This window comes from Salvia splendens, chromosome 4, assembly GCF_004379255.2.
Source record: "Salvia splendens isolate huo1 chromosome 4, SspV2, whole genome shotgun sequence".
NCBI classification, from domain to species: domain Eukaryota; kingdom Viridiplantae; phylum Streptophyta; class Magnoliopsida; order Lamiales; family Lamiaceae; genus Salvia; species Salvia splendens.
The window spans coordinates 28,578,515-28,591,967 of record NC_056035.1 but is presented as its reverse complement, the minus strand read 5'-3'; the positions used below and the strand labels follow the sequence as shown (position 1 = coordinate 28,591,967).

Genomic DNA, 13,453 nt, shown 5'->3' with positions numbered 1-13,453 from the left:
TCCTCCGAACTTAACTAGCGTGTGGAAGAAACCCATTTGCAAAGCACATAAGGTACACATTAATGTATGATTTTTGAATGCATGAATCCTAAATTCAATTATATTCTCGTTCTTCTTTAGAATTTTGGATCTCGTCTTTTCTTTGTTCTTTCCTTGGGCTTCATAAATTTCGATTATTTGCGGTTGCCGAGGCATCACAAGCGACGCTGGCCGACCGCTCACGTCCTTGAAACTCGTATCGTTAGTCTCGTACTTATTCATCCTCCTCGGAATGAATTCGGGAATTAAATAAATTAGCTAAGGGATTAACTAAATTAAATTGGGAACTAAAAAATAAATATATTTCACCCTTTCTTGCGTGGAAATCCAAACAACGAAATAACAATATACGATCCCGAGTAAGAGAATTTAATATGGGCCCAAAATATTTTACCTATTTACCTAAGCCCAAAACCTAAATAAATGTAAAACTAGCCCAACACTAGATATAACTAAGCCCTACAGTATATAAATAAAAGAAAAGAATCACTCCCAAATTTGAATCACCCCCAAATTTGAATCTCTCTCTCCATCGCTTCTCACCGATCCCCCCTCTCTCTCTCTCTCCCTCGCTTCTCACCCTTTCTGTTCACCAAATTGAAAAAAAACTCTAAACTAGAATTGGACTACTTAGCTATCGATTCTCCGGAGTTCTCTTCCTCGACGCAGACAACCCTTCCTACTGTGACACCACCGCTGCTGCTATTGTTTCGGCTGGTAACCGCTGCTGTCCCCGCCGACGCTCGGTAAGTTGCTTCACTTTTAATTTGCAAAAAAGTTTAAAAACCTTGAAATCTTTACTAAAAGTTTCAGAAATGAAAAGGGTTTGGAAATGTCGTCGAAAAGGTCTGGGAAGTGTCGTTGTGCGTCGGATGCCTCGCTGCCACCGCTGGTCTGCCTCCGCCACCGCTGCTAGTCTGCCGGAGGGCAGAAAATCCGGCTTGAGGTCGATATCTTATTTCTTTAGTCAATTTCTTGTTTACATTGTGACTTCATACATTATGTGATTCATTAATCTTGAATTTGGTATATTATGAATAGGTGGAGAACTAGTTCCTACGGAACAAGCTTCATTCTGATTCAGTGGTGGGGCTGAGGGCAATAGCCTCGGGTTGTCCTCTATTTCCAACTTTCGCACTGGACGTATGCCCTCTGTTAACCGTATGATTGAGAACCTCTCGGATTGGGACATAGACACCTCTGATTCTGAGGGTGGGGGCTATGGTGGTCGCGACTCCCCTAAGGCATCGCCGCGGGATGATAAAGTGGCCAATGGTGGTGCAAGACACATTTATTTTGCCAATGCACCTGGGAATTGTAATGATAGAGTCGTTGTAGGGCACCATGATTCTGCTAGGGTGTCTTCTGAATCTGTCACTAACTGAACTCCACCCCCACCCCGGACACCACTAGTAGCAACAGCGTTTCAGTGGAGAAACGGAACAATAAAGGGGCTAATCCATCTAGCACCAGCGTGCAGCCAAATATGAAAACCATGAGATAGGTTCATAGTATCTTGTTTGGTGTTTCGAGTTTATTTGGAAAGATATTTAAGTGATCAATTCTCAGCTTTGGCGGATATTGCCAAGGTAAATTATTTCAAGGTTTTCCTTCTAAATATTATTATTTTTAATTGCCAATTTAGCTTTTTTTGGTATATCTGTTATTTAGATGGTGGGTATGAGACCTCTGGAGAAGTTTCTAGAAAAGCTGGATACGTTTTTTAAGAATGCAGCTGTAGCTTCTCATCCGTTGAGCGGTCAATATCCAACATTTCATTCAAGGTAATCTTGCTAAGAGATATTCCCATAGGAAATTCGGGATTCTTTATGCCTGATAAACATGAAAGATCTTGAAGTTAATAGTTCTCATTTAGCTTATTTTCATGGAAGCAGATCTTTTAATACTTGTTATGTCATCTAAATCCGATGCAGTGGTCTAGGCAACTGGTATGCTGTTTTATCTTATGATGCATCTGTCCGCCTATGCCCCCACTCGTGGGCAAGGAGCTGTATGGAGCTCCTCCCTTTTTGGAAAATGAATGCTCACTGCTGAGGGATGTATTAGGGTGAGATAATCTCTGGATTTTATTTTTAATTTTCTGCTGCATATGCTGATTAGTTAGCTTCCAAAGCATATTTTGGTTTCTTTTGCACAAAAGAAAGTTATTTAAAAGGGTATATCTGCTGTTACATTAACTTTCCTTAGTTAAATTTGCAGGTTAAGAAATATATTATTAAAATCAGAGGAAAAGCTGACGAGGAAAGATCATTCTGAACTTGTGGGTGAAGGCGCTTACGTAAAGTCTAAGAAAACCATCGGGAAGATTAGAGGTCCAGGTGACTATGTGGTATTACAAGAAAATTGGTTTATGCTTCTTGAGCATGGCTTGTATTTAACTGTACAAAGTTTTTCTATTATTTTTCAGTTCGTAATGTGAAAATGGGGACGAAGCAACCCACTGGTTTCACGTTTACATCTTTAAAGTCTTCATCCACGGTGAAGCTGGAAACATTTCAGCAAAGGTTATCAAATGTGAAATTGGTTGTTTCATCCAACAAAAAGAAACAAAAAAAGAAAAAAAAGAAAAAAAGAAAAAAGGAAAAAATGAAAAAAGAGAAAAAAAAAATAAAAAAAATCTGACATTGTAAGAGGCTCTCTTTATTGCATAGAAGCGTTGCACACTTAATTGTTGGGACTCATGGATACTTGAAAGAAGTACCCATGCTCATAAAGCGCATCAACTTATGAATTGGTGCAAGGTATGCATGTTTCTTACATTCATTCATATATCAATTATGGAGTCTTGTTTCTCATTCAATCTAACTTCTACTCGGATTGCAAATCTTGTTTTTAATTGCAGAATCATATTCTTGTATGTTGAGATTGAAAAGTTCGATCGAAGAGGATGCATTGGGAATGCAACCGGGACCTGGTGAAGCTCGTGTTTTATATGTTTTGTTTCCCATTCTCCGTCTAGTTCTTAAGTTTGGCAGATCATCAATAAGTGAATTATACTGCTCTTGATCTGCAGCTTGCCAGGTGGATTTGGAGATGATCTGAATCTGAATTATATTGTGGGCATGTTCTTGTTCAGGTGGCTGACATTTCTGATGAATCGGTACTTGATCTTGACCTCATGTTTGGTTTTTTGGTGTTTTGAAACAGATCTGTTTATGTGTCTGAAAGGGTTAAATTTTTCTGCTTGTTTTAATGCAGGGGAAGAAGCGTGGTCAGTGTATTATATCCGGGGAAAAAGAGCATGAAAAAGCTGAGAAAAATACAGCTATACATCAACTACTCAACCACTGCAGATAAAGATAGTTACAAGGTATATGCAGATGTTTTATATGTCATGCTTAGCGCCTATTTCGTTCAAAATCAAGATTCCATCCTTCGGCTAAAGTGGCATCACTAACTATGTGTTACGTCCAGTGCATATCTGTAGCAGAAACTATCGCTTAAGACTGTGTTTTGGAGACTGCGATGAAAGGCCAACAGTTTCAGCACAGAAACTTGTTGCTACATGGTTCGTGGAAATGGTTGGTGGATTCATTTGCATCTTTTCTGGAGTTTTAGATGCATACACAAAGCTCAGGTATCATGAATGTGCATTGCTGGTTACCTGGAACGGCTATATATGTTTCCACAATTGTTAAATGCATTCTTGCTTTTCGATCTTTTAGATACCTTTCATACGTTATGGATATCTCCACAGCAACAGTAGATTATCTTGATTTGGTGCACGACATTCTGCTGCCCGTGGTAATCAAAGACAAAAGTAAGCACACATTGAGTCACTAAGAGGTAGGTCGTTATGTGGCAAGTTGTTGTTTTGTTATCATTTTTACATTTCCTGGTTATTGTATGATAGTATCTAATTTAATGTCTTGATTGTTTTCCTGATCAGGCCGGTTTTCTGGGAGAAGTTTCTGTTTCTGTTCAAATTGAGCAGATACTCACTCTGGTCTTGGAGAATTTCAAGTAACTTGATGAATCATCGATGTCGGGTATTAAAGATGTATTCGGACCTGCAACAGGATTGGCTGCACCTGCACTTGATCCAGCTTTGAAGCTCTACAAATGGTTGCATGATATCCTTTCCCCGAGGTGCGCTTAAAGCTATGTAGATATTTCCATGTGGGAAGGTGCCGGTGCTCAAACCGTCGCCTGTTTGTCTTTCTACAGTTTTAATCTTACTGATTATTAGTTTTCTGCAGATGTGAAGGTAGCAGTGAAAAACAAAGTTCCTCTTGTAAGGTCGTTGACTTGAGCTGTGTTACATTCTGTATTGAAACAAGTAACACAGCGACCATACCTAAGGTTCACGAGGAATATGTTCCCTCATTTATTTTGGAGGTAAGTTAGAAGCATAATCTGTTTCTCTCAACCATGCATATTTATTTTGATTTTTTTCAATCAATTACTCCTTTAACACCTGATATTGATCATTGAATCAAAATATGTCTCGGAATCTCAATTGTTTGTAATGAGTAACTCCGTTGTAAAAAAACTTTATATTCCACTGTTCCACAAGAAATATGTCAGAGATGACAGATGAATTAATAAAATATCTTTTTCTTCACTTCTAGATTTTGTGTAGCTATAAGTACATTGTTGCAAAAAGCATTATCAATTTTTATGCTAGGAGATATTCTAATAGGAAATTTGGGATTCATTATGCCAGATGAACATGAGAGATCTTGAAGTTAATAGTTCTCATTTAGCTTCTTTTCATGGAAGCAGATCTTCTAATACTTGTATATTATCTAAATCCGATGCAGTGGTCTAGGCAACTGGTATGCTGTTTTATCTTATGATGCATCTGTCCGCCTATGCCCCCACTCGTGGGCAAGGAGCTGTATGGAGCTCCTCCCTTTTTGGAAAATGAATGCTCACTGCTGAGGGATGTATTAGGGTGAGATAATCTCTGGATTTTATTTTTAATTTTCTGCTACATATGCTGATTAGTTAGCTTCCAAAGCATATTTTGGTTTCTTTTGCACAAAGAAAGTTATTTAAAAGGGTATATCTGCTGTTACATTAACTTTCCTTAGTTAAATTTGCAGGTTAAGAAATATATTATTAAAATCAGAGGAAAAGCTGACGAGGAAAGATCATTCTGAACTTGTGGGTGAAGGCGCTTACGTAAAGTCTAAGAAACCATCGGGAAGATTAGAGGTCCAGGTGACTATGTGGTATTACAAGAAAATTGGTTTATGCTTCTTGAGCATGGCTTGTATTTAACTGTACAAAGTTTTTCTATTATTTTTCAGTTCGTAATGTGAAAATGGGGACGAAGCAACCCACTGGTTTCACGTTTACATCTTTAAAGTCTTCATCCACGGTGAAGCTGGAAACATTTCAGCAAAGGTTATCAAATGTGAAATTGGTTGTTTCATCCAACAAAAAGAAACAAAAAAAAGAAAAAAAAGAAAAAAAGAAAAAAGGAAAAAATGAAAAAAGAGAAAAAAAAAATAAAAAAAATCTGACATTGTAAGAGGCTCTCTTTATTGCATAGAAGCGTTGCACACTTAATTGTTGGGACTCATGGATACTTGAAAGAAGTACCCATGCTCATAAAGCGCATCAACTTATGAATTGGTGCAAGGTATGCATGTTTCTTACATTCATTCATATATCAATATGGAGTCTTGTTTCTCATTCAATCTAACTTCTACTCGGATTGCAAATCTTGTTTTTAATTGCAGAATCATATTCTTGTATGTTGAGATTGAAAAGTTCGATCGAAGAGGATGCATTGGGAATGCAACCGGGACCTGGTGAAGCTCGTGTTTTATATGTTTTGTTTCCCATTCTCCGTCTAGTTCTTAAGTTTGGCAGATCATCAATAAGTGAATTATACTGCTCTTGATCTGCAGCTTGCCAGGTGGATTTGGAGATGATCTGAATCTGAATTATATTGTGGGCATGTTCTTGTTCAGGTGGCTGACATTTCTGATGAATCGGTACTTGATCTTGACCTCATGTTTGGTTTTTGGTGTTTTGAAACAGATCTGTTTATGTGTCTGAAAGGGTTAAATTTTTCTGCTTGTTTTAATGCAGGGGAAGAAGCGTGGTCAGTGTATTATATCCGGGGAAAAGAGCATGAAAAAGCTGAGAAAAATACAGCTATACATCAACTACTCAAACCACTGCAGATAAAGATAGTTACAAGGTATATGCAGATGTTTATATGTCATGCTTAGCGCCTATTTCGTTCAAAATCAAGATTCCATCCTTCGGCTAAAGTGGCATCACTAACTATGTGTTACGTCCAGTGCATATCTGTAGCAGAAACTATCGCTAAGACTGTGTTTTGGAGACTGCGATGAAAGGCCAACAGTTTCAGCACAGAAACTTGTTGCTACATGGTTCGTGGAAATGGTTGGTGGATTCATTTGCATCTTTTCTGGAGTTTTAGATGCATACACAAAGCTCAGGTATCATGAATGTGCATTGCTGGTTACCTGGAACGGCTATATATGTTTCCACAATTGTTAAATGCATTCTTGCTTTTCGATCTTTTAGATACCTTTCATACGTTATGGATATCTCCACAGCAACAGTAGATTATCTTGATTTGGTGCACGACATTCTGCTGCCCGTGGTAATCAAAGACAAAAGTAAGCACACATTGAGTCACTAAGAGTAGGTCGTTATGTGGCAAATTGTTGTTTTGTTATCATTTTTACATTTCCTGGTTATTGTATGATAGTATCTAATTTAATGTCTTGATTGTTTTCCTGATCAGGCCGGTTTTCTGGGAGAAGTTTCTGTTTCTGTTCAAATTGAGCAGATACTCACTCTGGTCTTGGAGAATTTCAAGTAACTTGATGAATCATCGATGTCGGGTATTAAAGATGTATTCGGACCTGCAACAGGATTGGCTGCACCTGCACTTGATCCAGCTTTGAAGCTCTACAAATGGTTGCATGATATCCTTTCCCCGAGGTGCGCTTAAAGCTATGTAGATATTTCCATGTGGGAAGGTGCCAGTGCTCAAACCGTCGCCTGTTTGTCTTTCTACAGTTTTAATCTTACTGATTATTAGTTTTCTGCAGATGTGAAGGTAGCAGTGAAAAACAAAGTTCCTCTTGTAAGGTCGTTGACTTGAGCTGTGTTACATTCTGTATTGAAACAAGTAACACAGCGACCATACCTAAGGTTCACGAGGAATATGTTCCCTCATTTATTTTGGAGGCAAGTTAGAAGCATAATCTGTTTCTCTCAACCATGCATATTTATTTTGATTTTTTTCAATTAATTACTTCTTTAACACCTGATATTGATCAATTGAATCAAAATATGTCTCGGAATCTCAATTGTTTGTAATGAGTAACTCCGTTGTAAAAAACTTTATATTCCACTGTTCCACAAAGAAATATGTCAGAGATGACAGATGAATTAATAAAATATCTTTTTCTTCACTTCTAGATTTTGCGTAGCTATAAGTACATTGTTGCAAAAAGCATTATCAATTTTTTATGCTAGGAGATATTCTAATAGGAAATTTGGGATTCATTATGCCAGATGAACATGAGAGATCTTGAAGTTAATAGTTCTCATTTAGCTTCTTTTCATGGAAGCAGATCTTCTAATACTTGTATATTATCTAAATCCGATGCAGTGGTCTAGGCAACTGGTATGCTGTTTTATCTTATGATGCATCTGTCCGCCTATGCCCCACTCGTGGGCAAGGAGCTGTATGGAGCTCCTCCCTTTTGGAAAATGAATGCTCACTGCTGAGGGATGTATTAGGGTGAGATAATCTCTGGATTTTATTTTTAATTTTCTGCTGCATATGCTGATTAGTTAGCTTCCAAAGCATATTTGGTTTCTTTTGCACAAAAGAAAGTTATTTAAAAAGGGTATATCTGCTGTTACATTAACTTTCCTTAGTTAAATTTGCAGGTTAAGAAATATATTATTAAAATCAGAGGAAAGCTGACGAGGAAAGATCATTCTGAACTTGTGGGTGAAGGCGCTTACGTAAAGTCCTAAGAAAACCATCGGGAAGATTAGAGGTCCAGGTGACTATGTGGTATTACAAGAAATTGGTTTATGCTTCTTGAGCATGGCTTGTATTTAACTGTACAAAGTTTTTCTATTATTTTTCAGTTCGTAATGTGAAAATGGGGACGAAGCAACCCACTGGTTTCACGTTTACATCTTTAAAGTCCTTCATCCACGGTGAAGCTGGAAACATTTCAGCAAAGTTATCAAATGTGAAATTGGTTGTTTCATCCAACAAAAAGAAACAAAAAAAAGAAAAAAAAAGAAACAAGGAAAAAAATGAAAAAAGAGAAAAAAAAAATAAAAAAAATCTGACATTGTAATAGGCCTCTCTTTATTGCATAGAAGCGTTGCACACTTAATTGTTGGGACTCATGGATACTTGAAAGAAGTACCCATGCTCATAAAGCGCATCAACTTATGAATTGGTGCAAGGTATGCATGTTTCTTACATTCATTCATATATCAATTATGGAGTCTTGTTTCTCATTCAATCTAACTTCTACTCGGATTGCAAATCTTGTTTTTAATTGCAGAATCATATTCTTGTATGTTGAGATTGAAAGTTCGATCGAAGAGGATGCATTGGGAATGCAACCGGGACCTGGTGAAGCTCGTGTTTTATATGTTTTGTTTCCCATTCTCCGTCTAGTTCTTAAGTTTGGCAGATCATCAATAAGTGAATATCTACTGCTCTTGATCTGCAGCTTGCCAGGTGGATTTGGAGATGATCTGAATCTGAATTATATTGTGGGCATGTTTCTTGTTCAGGTGGCTGACATTTCTGATGAATCGGTACTTGATCTTGACCTCATGTTGGTTTTTGGTGTTTTGAAACAGATCTGTTTTATGTGTCTGAAAGGGTTAAATTTTTTCTGCTTGTTTTAATGCAGGGGAAAGAAGCGTGGTCAGTGTATTATATCCGGGGAAAAAGAGCATGAAAAAGCTGAGAAAATACAGCTATACATCAACTACTCAACCACTGCAGATAAAGATAGTTACAAGGTATATGCAGATGTTTTATATGTCATGCTTAGCGCCTATTTCGTTCAAAATCAAGATTCCATCCTTCGGCTAAAGTGGCATCACTAACATGTGTTACGTCCAGTGCATATCTGTAGCAAAACTATCGATTAAGACTGTGTTTTGGAGACTGCGATGAAAGGCCAACAGTTTCAGCACAGAAACTTGTTGCTACATGGTTCGTGGAAATGGTTGGTGGATTCATTTGCATCTTTCTGGAGTTTTAGATGCATACACAAAGCTCAGGTATCATGAATGTGCATTGCTGGTTACCCTGGAACGGCTATATATGTTTCCACAATTGTTAAATGCATTCTTGCTTTTCGAATCTTTAGATACCTTTCATACGTTATGGATATCTCCACAGCAACAGGAGATTATCTTGATTTGGTGCACGACATTCTGCTGCCCGTGGTAATCAAAGACAAAAGTAAGCACACATTGAGTCACTAAGAGGTAGGTCGTTATGTGGCAAGTTGTCGTTTTCTTATCATTTTTACATTTCCTGGTTATTGTATGATAGTATCTAATTTAATGTCTTGATTGTTTTCCTGATCAGGCCCGTTTTAAATTTGCAGGTTAAGCATTGTCAGTATTTTATATCTCGGGAACCAGAGCAAGAAAAAGCTGGGAAAAATACAGCTATACATCAAATATTCAACCACTGCAGATGAAAGTAGTTGCAAGGTATGCAGATGAATATAGTTACAAGATATATGCAGATGTTTTATAGTTCATGCTTAACGCCTATTTCGTACAAAATCAAGATTCCATCCTTCGGCGAGAGTGGCATGACTAACTATGTGTTATGTCTAGTGCACATACATCTGTAGTAGAAAATATAGCTTACGACTATGTTTTGGAGACTGGCGATGAGAGGCAACAGTTTCAGCAAAGAAACTTGTTGTTGCTACATGGTTTGTTGATGAATTTGGCGTTTTAGATGCATACACAAAGCTCAGGTATCATGATTTTGCATTGCTGTGGTTACCTGGAACGGCTATATATGTTTCCACTATTGTAAAACGCATTCTTACTCTTCGATCGTTTAGATACCTTTCATACGTTATGGATTTCGCCACACCAACAGCAGAATGTCTTGACTTTGTGCACCACTTTCTGATTGAATGTCTTGATTGTTTTACTTATCAGGTCCGTTTTCTGGGGGAAGTTTCTGTTCAAATTGAGCAGATACACACTCTGGTCTTTCAGAATTACCAGGCACTTGATGAATATTAAAGATGTATTGAAGCTCTACAAATGGTTGCATGATATTCTTTCACCCGAGGTGCGCTTAAAGCTATGTAGATATTTCCATGTGGGAAGGTGCCGGTGCTCAAACCTTCGTCTGTTTGTCTCTCTCTTTTGAATATAACTGTGATATTTCCATAGGTTCTTAGTGAAGGCCTATCATGGATGGTTTCTGCAGTGGATGACTTTGGTACTTCTCATATTAAGCTGAAGGTGCTCAAAACTTATCGGTTTTAAATGCGTGATAATCATTTCCAGGATTTAATTGACTTATGCAAGTACGTCGGTTTACAATCTAGTGCAGCTACATCTAGAAATGCAACAGTTTGTTGGTCCAGGTGTTACATTTTTTAAACTCAGTCACTGGATGTGTTGCGAGGGAGCTTATTAGTGTGGTTTTACTGAAATCAAAATAGTCAAATCTGAAGAGGAATTAACTGTTTTTTTCCTCTTCTTGAAGATATACAGGGATTTCTGTCTTATGGGGATACATTTTTTAAAACTCAGCTTTCATATCTGGGGATGTGTTGGGAGGTTTTATGGAAATCATAATAGTCAAATTTGAAAAAGAAGTAACTGTGTTTTTCTCTTCTCGAAGATATAAAGTGATTTCTGTCCGATGATAAACCTGCTTTACTAAGTACTCTCGACGCCGAGTATGACAATATTAATTTTTTTGGGGTGTGTAACTGTCATTTTTCCTATGATATGTTTTTTCTTCAGTTCAAATTTACAAATATTACCTTTGCATGCATCTGCAGCTTTAGGAAGGTTGATAAAGTAACTGATTCTACATCAACTGCGGTGAGTGGTGGCATCACTGGCATGGATGGTCTTCCACGTCAAGATATCAGTGAAAAGACTACCCCCCCCCCCCGTTAAAAGGCTTAGAGGGTTCTGATTTGAAGGTTGGTTAAATGGAGTATATGTTTGTTAATCATCAAATCTATGAATGATTTATGAGGGCATGCTGTCAATCTGACTTTATCTTCAGTGTAGGTCCGTTTGGAATCTATTGAAAGTGTGACCAAAATTCTGGAAGAGGCGAACAAACCTATTCTGCCTGCTGGAACTGGTACGTTCAGTGAAAAATTTGAAATAACTATCAACTTTTGTATATGGAGTATATAATTATCTACATGATATGCCCTTTTATCTTTCTTGTTTTAGGAGATCTATTTGGAGCTCTAAAAGGGCGTCCACACGACAGTAACAACATTTTTTTATTATTGCTACTTTGTCCACAATCGGTACTCTTACGACTGCAATGGACTGCCAGTTGAGAAGTCAGGCAAGGTACTCTCGTATACTATTAGTTATACTATTATTAAGAGTCTCTTGCGCTAACTAAATGTGAGTTACAATCCCAATATTATAAATACTTGGGATCCTTTAGATAATCTTGAAAACGTCAAACACAATATTTGTACTTTTAAATCCCAATATTCAAACTCTTCTGTCATGTACATAGCTCCTGTGAGGCTTGATCATTTACATGAATGTGGCTCATGCAGGGCATTCTTTCAGATGCCTTGAAATGCCTTGAGTGTACAATGAGAGTACCAATGCTTGGTGCTGCTCATCTCGATAAAATGGTCTGTAGTCATTTTAGAAAATAGTGTTTTTCGACTTCCTGCTTTGAGTATTGTTAACCTCACGCTTGCTGATGTCTTTAGCGTTTAGCTACCATATATTATTCTCTCAGACGCTGAAATAGGCATAGAAGGGCGCAGGGATCTTTTTAAATGGCTATCAAGAAGACAACTTACTGGATTGGTGAGTTTCCTTGATGAAATAAAGCTGCTCAAACCCACTGCATCTGCTATGATGGTTTTTTCATTATGCAAGGTGTTATTCTGTAGGTAGTTGTGTATCAACTTATGTCTCTAGATATTTTTTGGTTACCTTTCCAGGATAAATAAGCAGATGGTTGTAAAGCGGCTGAAGCATGCTTAATGAAATATTGAGAGGGTTTATGGACAAGAAACGGTATGAACATCCAAATTTTTTGTTACTTGATTGATGTTGGCCAACTCTTTTAGCTGCTATGTGGCGCCTAGACCTATCTTATATCTCTTCCCTTATATGTACCCAAAAATTGAGATATATACAAACATTTGCTTTAGCTGTTATTAGCAAACAACTGAAGCCATATGGAGCTCTTCAAGGTATTATGCTACTTACATTTAACTCATTCATCTCCTAGTAAAAAAAATATTTATGTTTTTCCACTTTTCCATATCATTATATTGATTTTTTTCGTGCCACATCCATTGCAGATAATTATGAATCTGGTAGATCTGTTTCGTCAAGGTTATCAGGTAAACAAATTTTGTTCTTTTACTTATTTTAGTCTGTTGTTCTTGTAGATGTATTTGATTAAATAATTTACTTTTTTCCTTTTTGTAGGTACACCGGGGTGTTTTTTTATATTGCAAATGCCAAACCAGGGTTTGGAAGATATCATCCTTTTAAGGGCGTGGTGGATGGAATGCTTTTACTTCATTTACTGTTGGCATTATGTTTTGTTTATTTTGTTAGATCTTAATAGGGGGCATTCTTTGGTGAAAATTATGCAGGTCATAGCAATTGCCACAACTGAAGGATTCAAGAATGAAGCTAAAAACATGCTAGTTGCATCTGGTAACATTGAAACATGTATATGTTCCAACTCAACATCTTATACGTCTAGTGTAGAGGCGAGGAGTACTGCAACTGATTTAGTTCTACCATCTTTGATTGTTTTGCAGGATGGATAGACAACGACGTGAAGAGGAGTTGAAAGGTAGGTCTTCCAAAAAGGGGTTCTCTGTAATCTATATTGAATCGACTAAACATGTTTTGGAACTTATCTTACTTTATTTAGGAATGGAAGTTGTCTTCTATTTAATGAATGTCCATGGCCATAAAATTGCTTGCTATACCCATGGGATGAAAAATGGTTGATGTTATTTCCTCTAATTGCTTGGCGGGGGTACACATCTTTTCATAAGGATGAGGTATATTCAGAGTTAATTATTTTAGTTAGTGTAGAAACATGCCTGTCCTTGGTCTATGTGATTCTTAGTGTCTAAATTGTCCTCCCCCCCCATGGCCGCTTGCTATATAAAAATAGCAAAATCGT

General features: G+C 37.4%; 4 long non-coding RNA genes across 14 annotated transcripts; all 4 read left to right on the top strand.

Annotated features, from left to right (window-relative positions):
* The first annotated feature begins 544 nt into the window (after nucleotides 1-544).
* Nucleotides 545-6,190, top strand: LOC121799320. Of its 5 annotated transcripts, none has more exons than XR_006050244.1 (20): nucleotides 545-785; nucleotides 863-985; nucleotides 1,081-1,628; nucleotides 1,711-1,823; nucleotides 1,974-2,107; nucleotides 2,260-2,372; nucleotides 2,468-2,801; nucleotides 2,903-2,974; nucleotides 3,074-3,160; nucleotides 3,259-3,370; nucleotides 3,475-3,637; nucleotides 3,726-3,846; nucleotides 3,950-4,149; nucleotides 4,260-4,398; nucleotides 4,824-4,957; nucleotides 5,109-5,226; nucleotides 5,316-5,650; nucleotides 5,751-5,822; nucleotides 5,922-6,008; nucleotides 6,106-6,190. It is a non-coding gene; the product is annotated as an uncharacterized LOC121799320 (long non-coding RNA). The 5 variants fall into 5 exon arrangements; XR_006050240.1 differs by having other exon boundaries at nucleotides 2,260-2,378; XR_006050242.1 differs by having other exon boundaries at nucleotides 2,260-2,378; nucleotides 4,250-4,398.
* Nucleotides 6,191-8,041: 1,851 nt separating this feature from the next.
* Nucleotides 8,042-8,810, top strand: LOC121799322. Of its 4 annotated transcripts, none has more exons than XR_006050251.1 (3): nucleotides 8,042-8,083; nucleotides 8,161-8,490; nucleotides 8,592-8,810. It is a non-coding gene; the product is annotated as an uncharacterized LOC121799322 (long non-coding RNA). The 4 variants fall into 4 exon arrangements; XR_006050250.1 differs by lacking the exon at nucleotides 8,042-8,083 and having other exon boundaries at nucleotides 8,280-8,490; nucleotides 8,592-8,682; nucleotides 8,763-8,810; XR_006050252.1 differs by lacking the exon at nucleotides 8,042-8,083 and having other exon boundaries at nucleotides 8,284-8,490; nucleotides 8,592-8,662; nucleotides 8,763-8,810.
* A 623-nt stretch (nucleotides 8,811-9,433) lies between these two features.
* On the top strand, nucleotides 9,434-12,283 carry LOC121799321. 4 transcript variants are annotated; one of them, XR_006050248.1, is made up of 9 exons: nucleotides 9,434-9,534; nucleotides 9,657-9,765; nucleotides 10,231-10,366; nucleotides 10,471-10,542; nucleotides 11,091-11,237; nucleotides 11,324-11,404; nucleotides 11,500-11,625; nucleotides 11,844-12,105; nucleotides 12,243-12,282. It is a non-coding gene; the product is annotated as an uncharacterized LOC121799321 (long non-coding RNA). The 4 variants fall into 4 exon arrangements; XR_006050245.1 differs by having other exon boundaries at nucleotides 11,500-12,105; nucleotides 12,243-12,283; XR_006050246.1 differs by having other exon boundaries at nucleotides 11,329-11,404; nucleotides 11,500-12,105.
* Nucleotides 12,284-12,508: 225 nt separating this feature from the next.
* LOC121799323 lies at nucleotides 12,509-13,158 on the top strand. The gene is made up of 3 exons (XR_006050253.1): nucleotides 12,509-12,650; nucleotides 12,909-12,972; nucleotides 13,080-13,158. It is a non-coding gene; the product is annotated as an uncharacterized LOC121799323 (long non-coding RNA).
* Nucleotides 13,159-13,453: the final 295 nt, after the last annotated feature.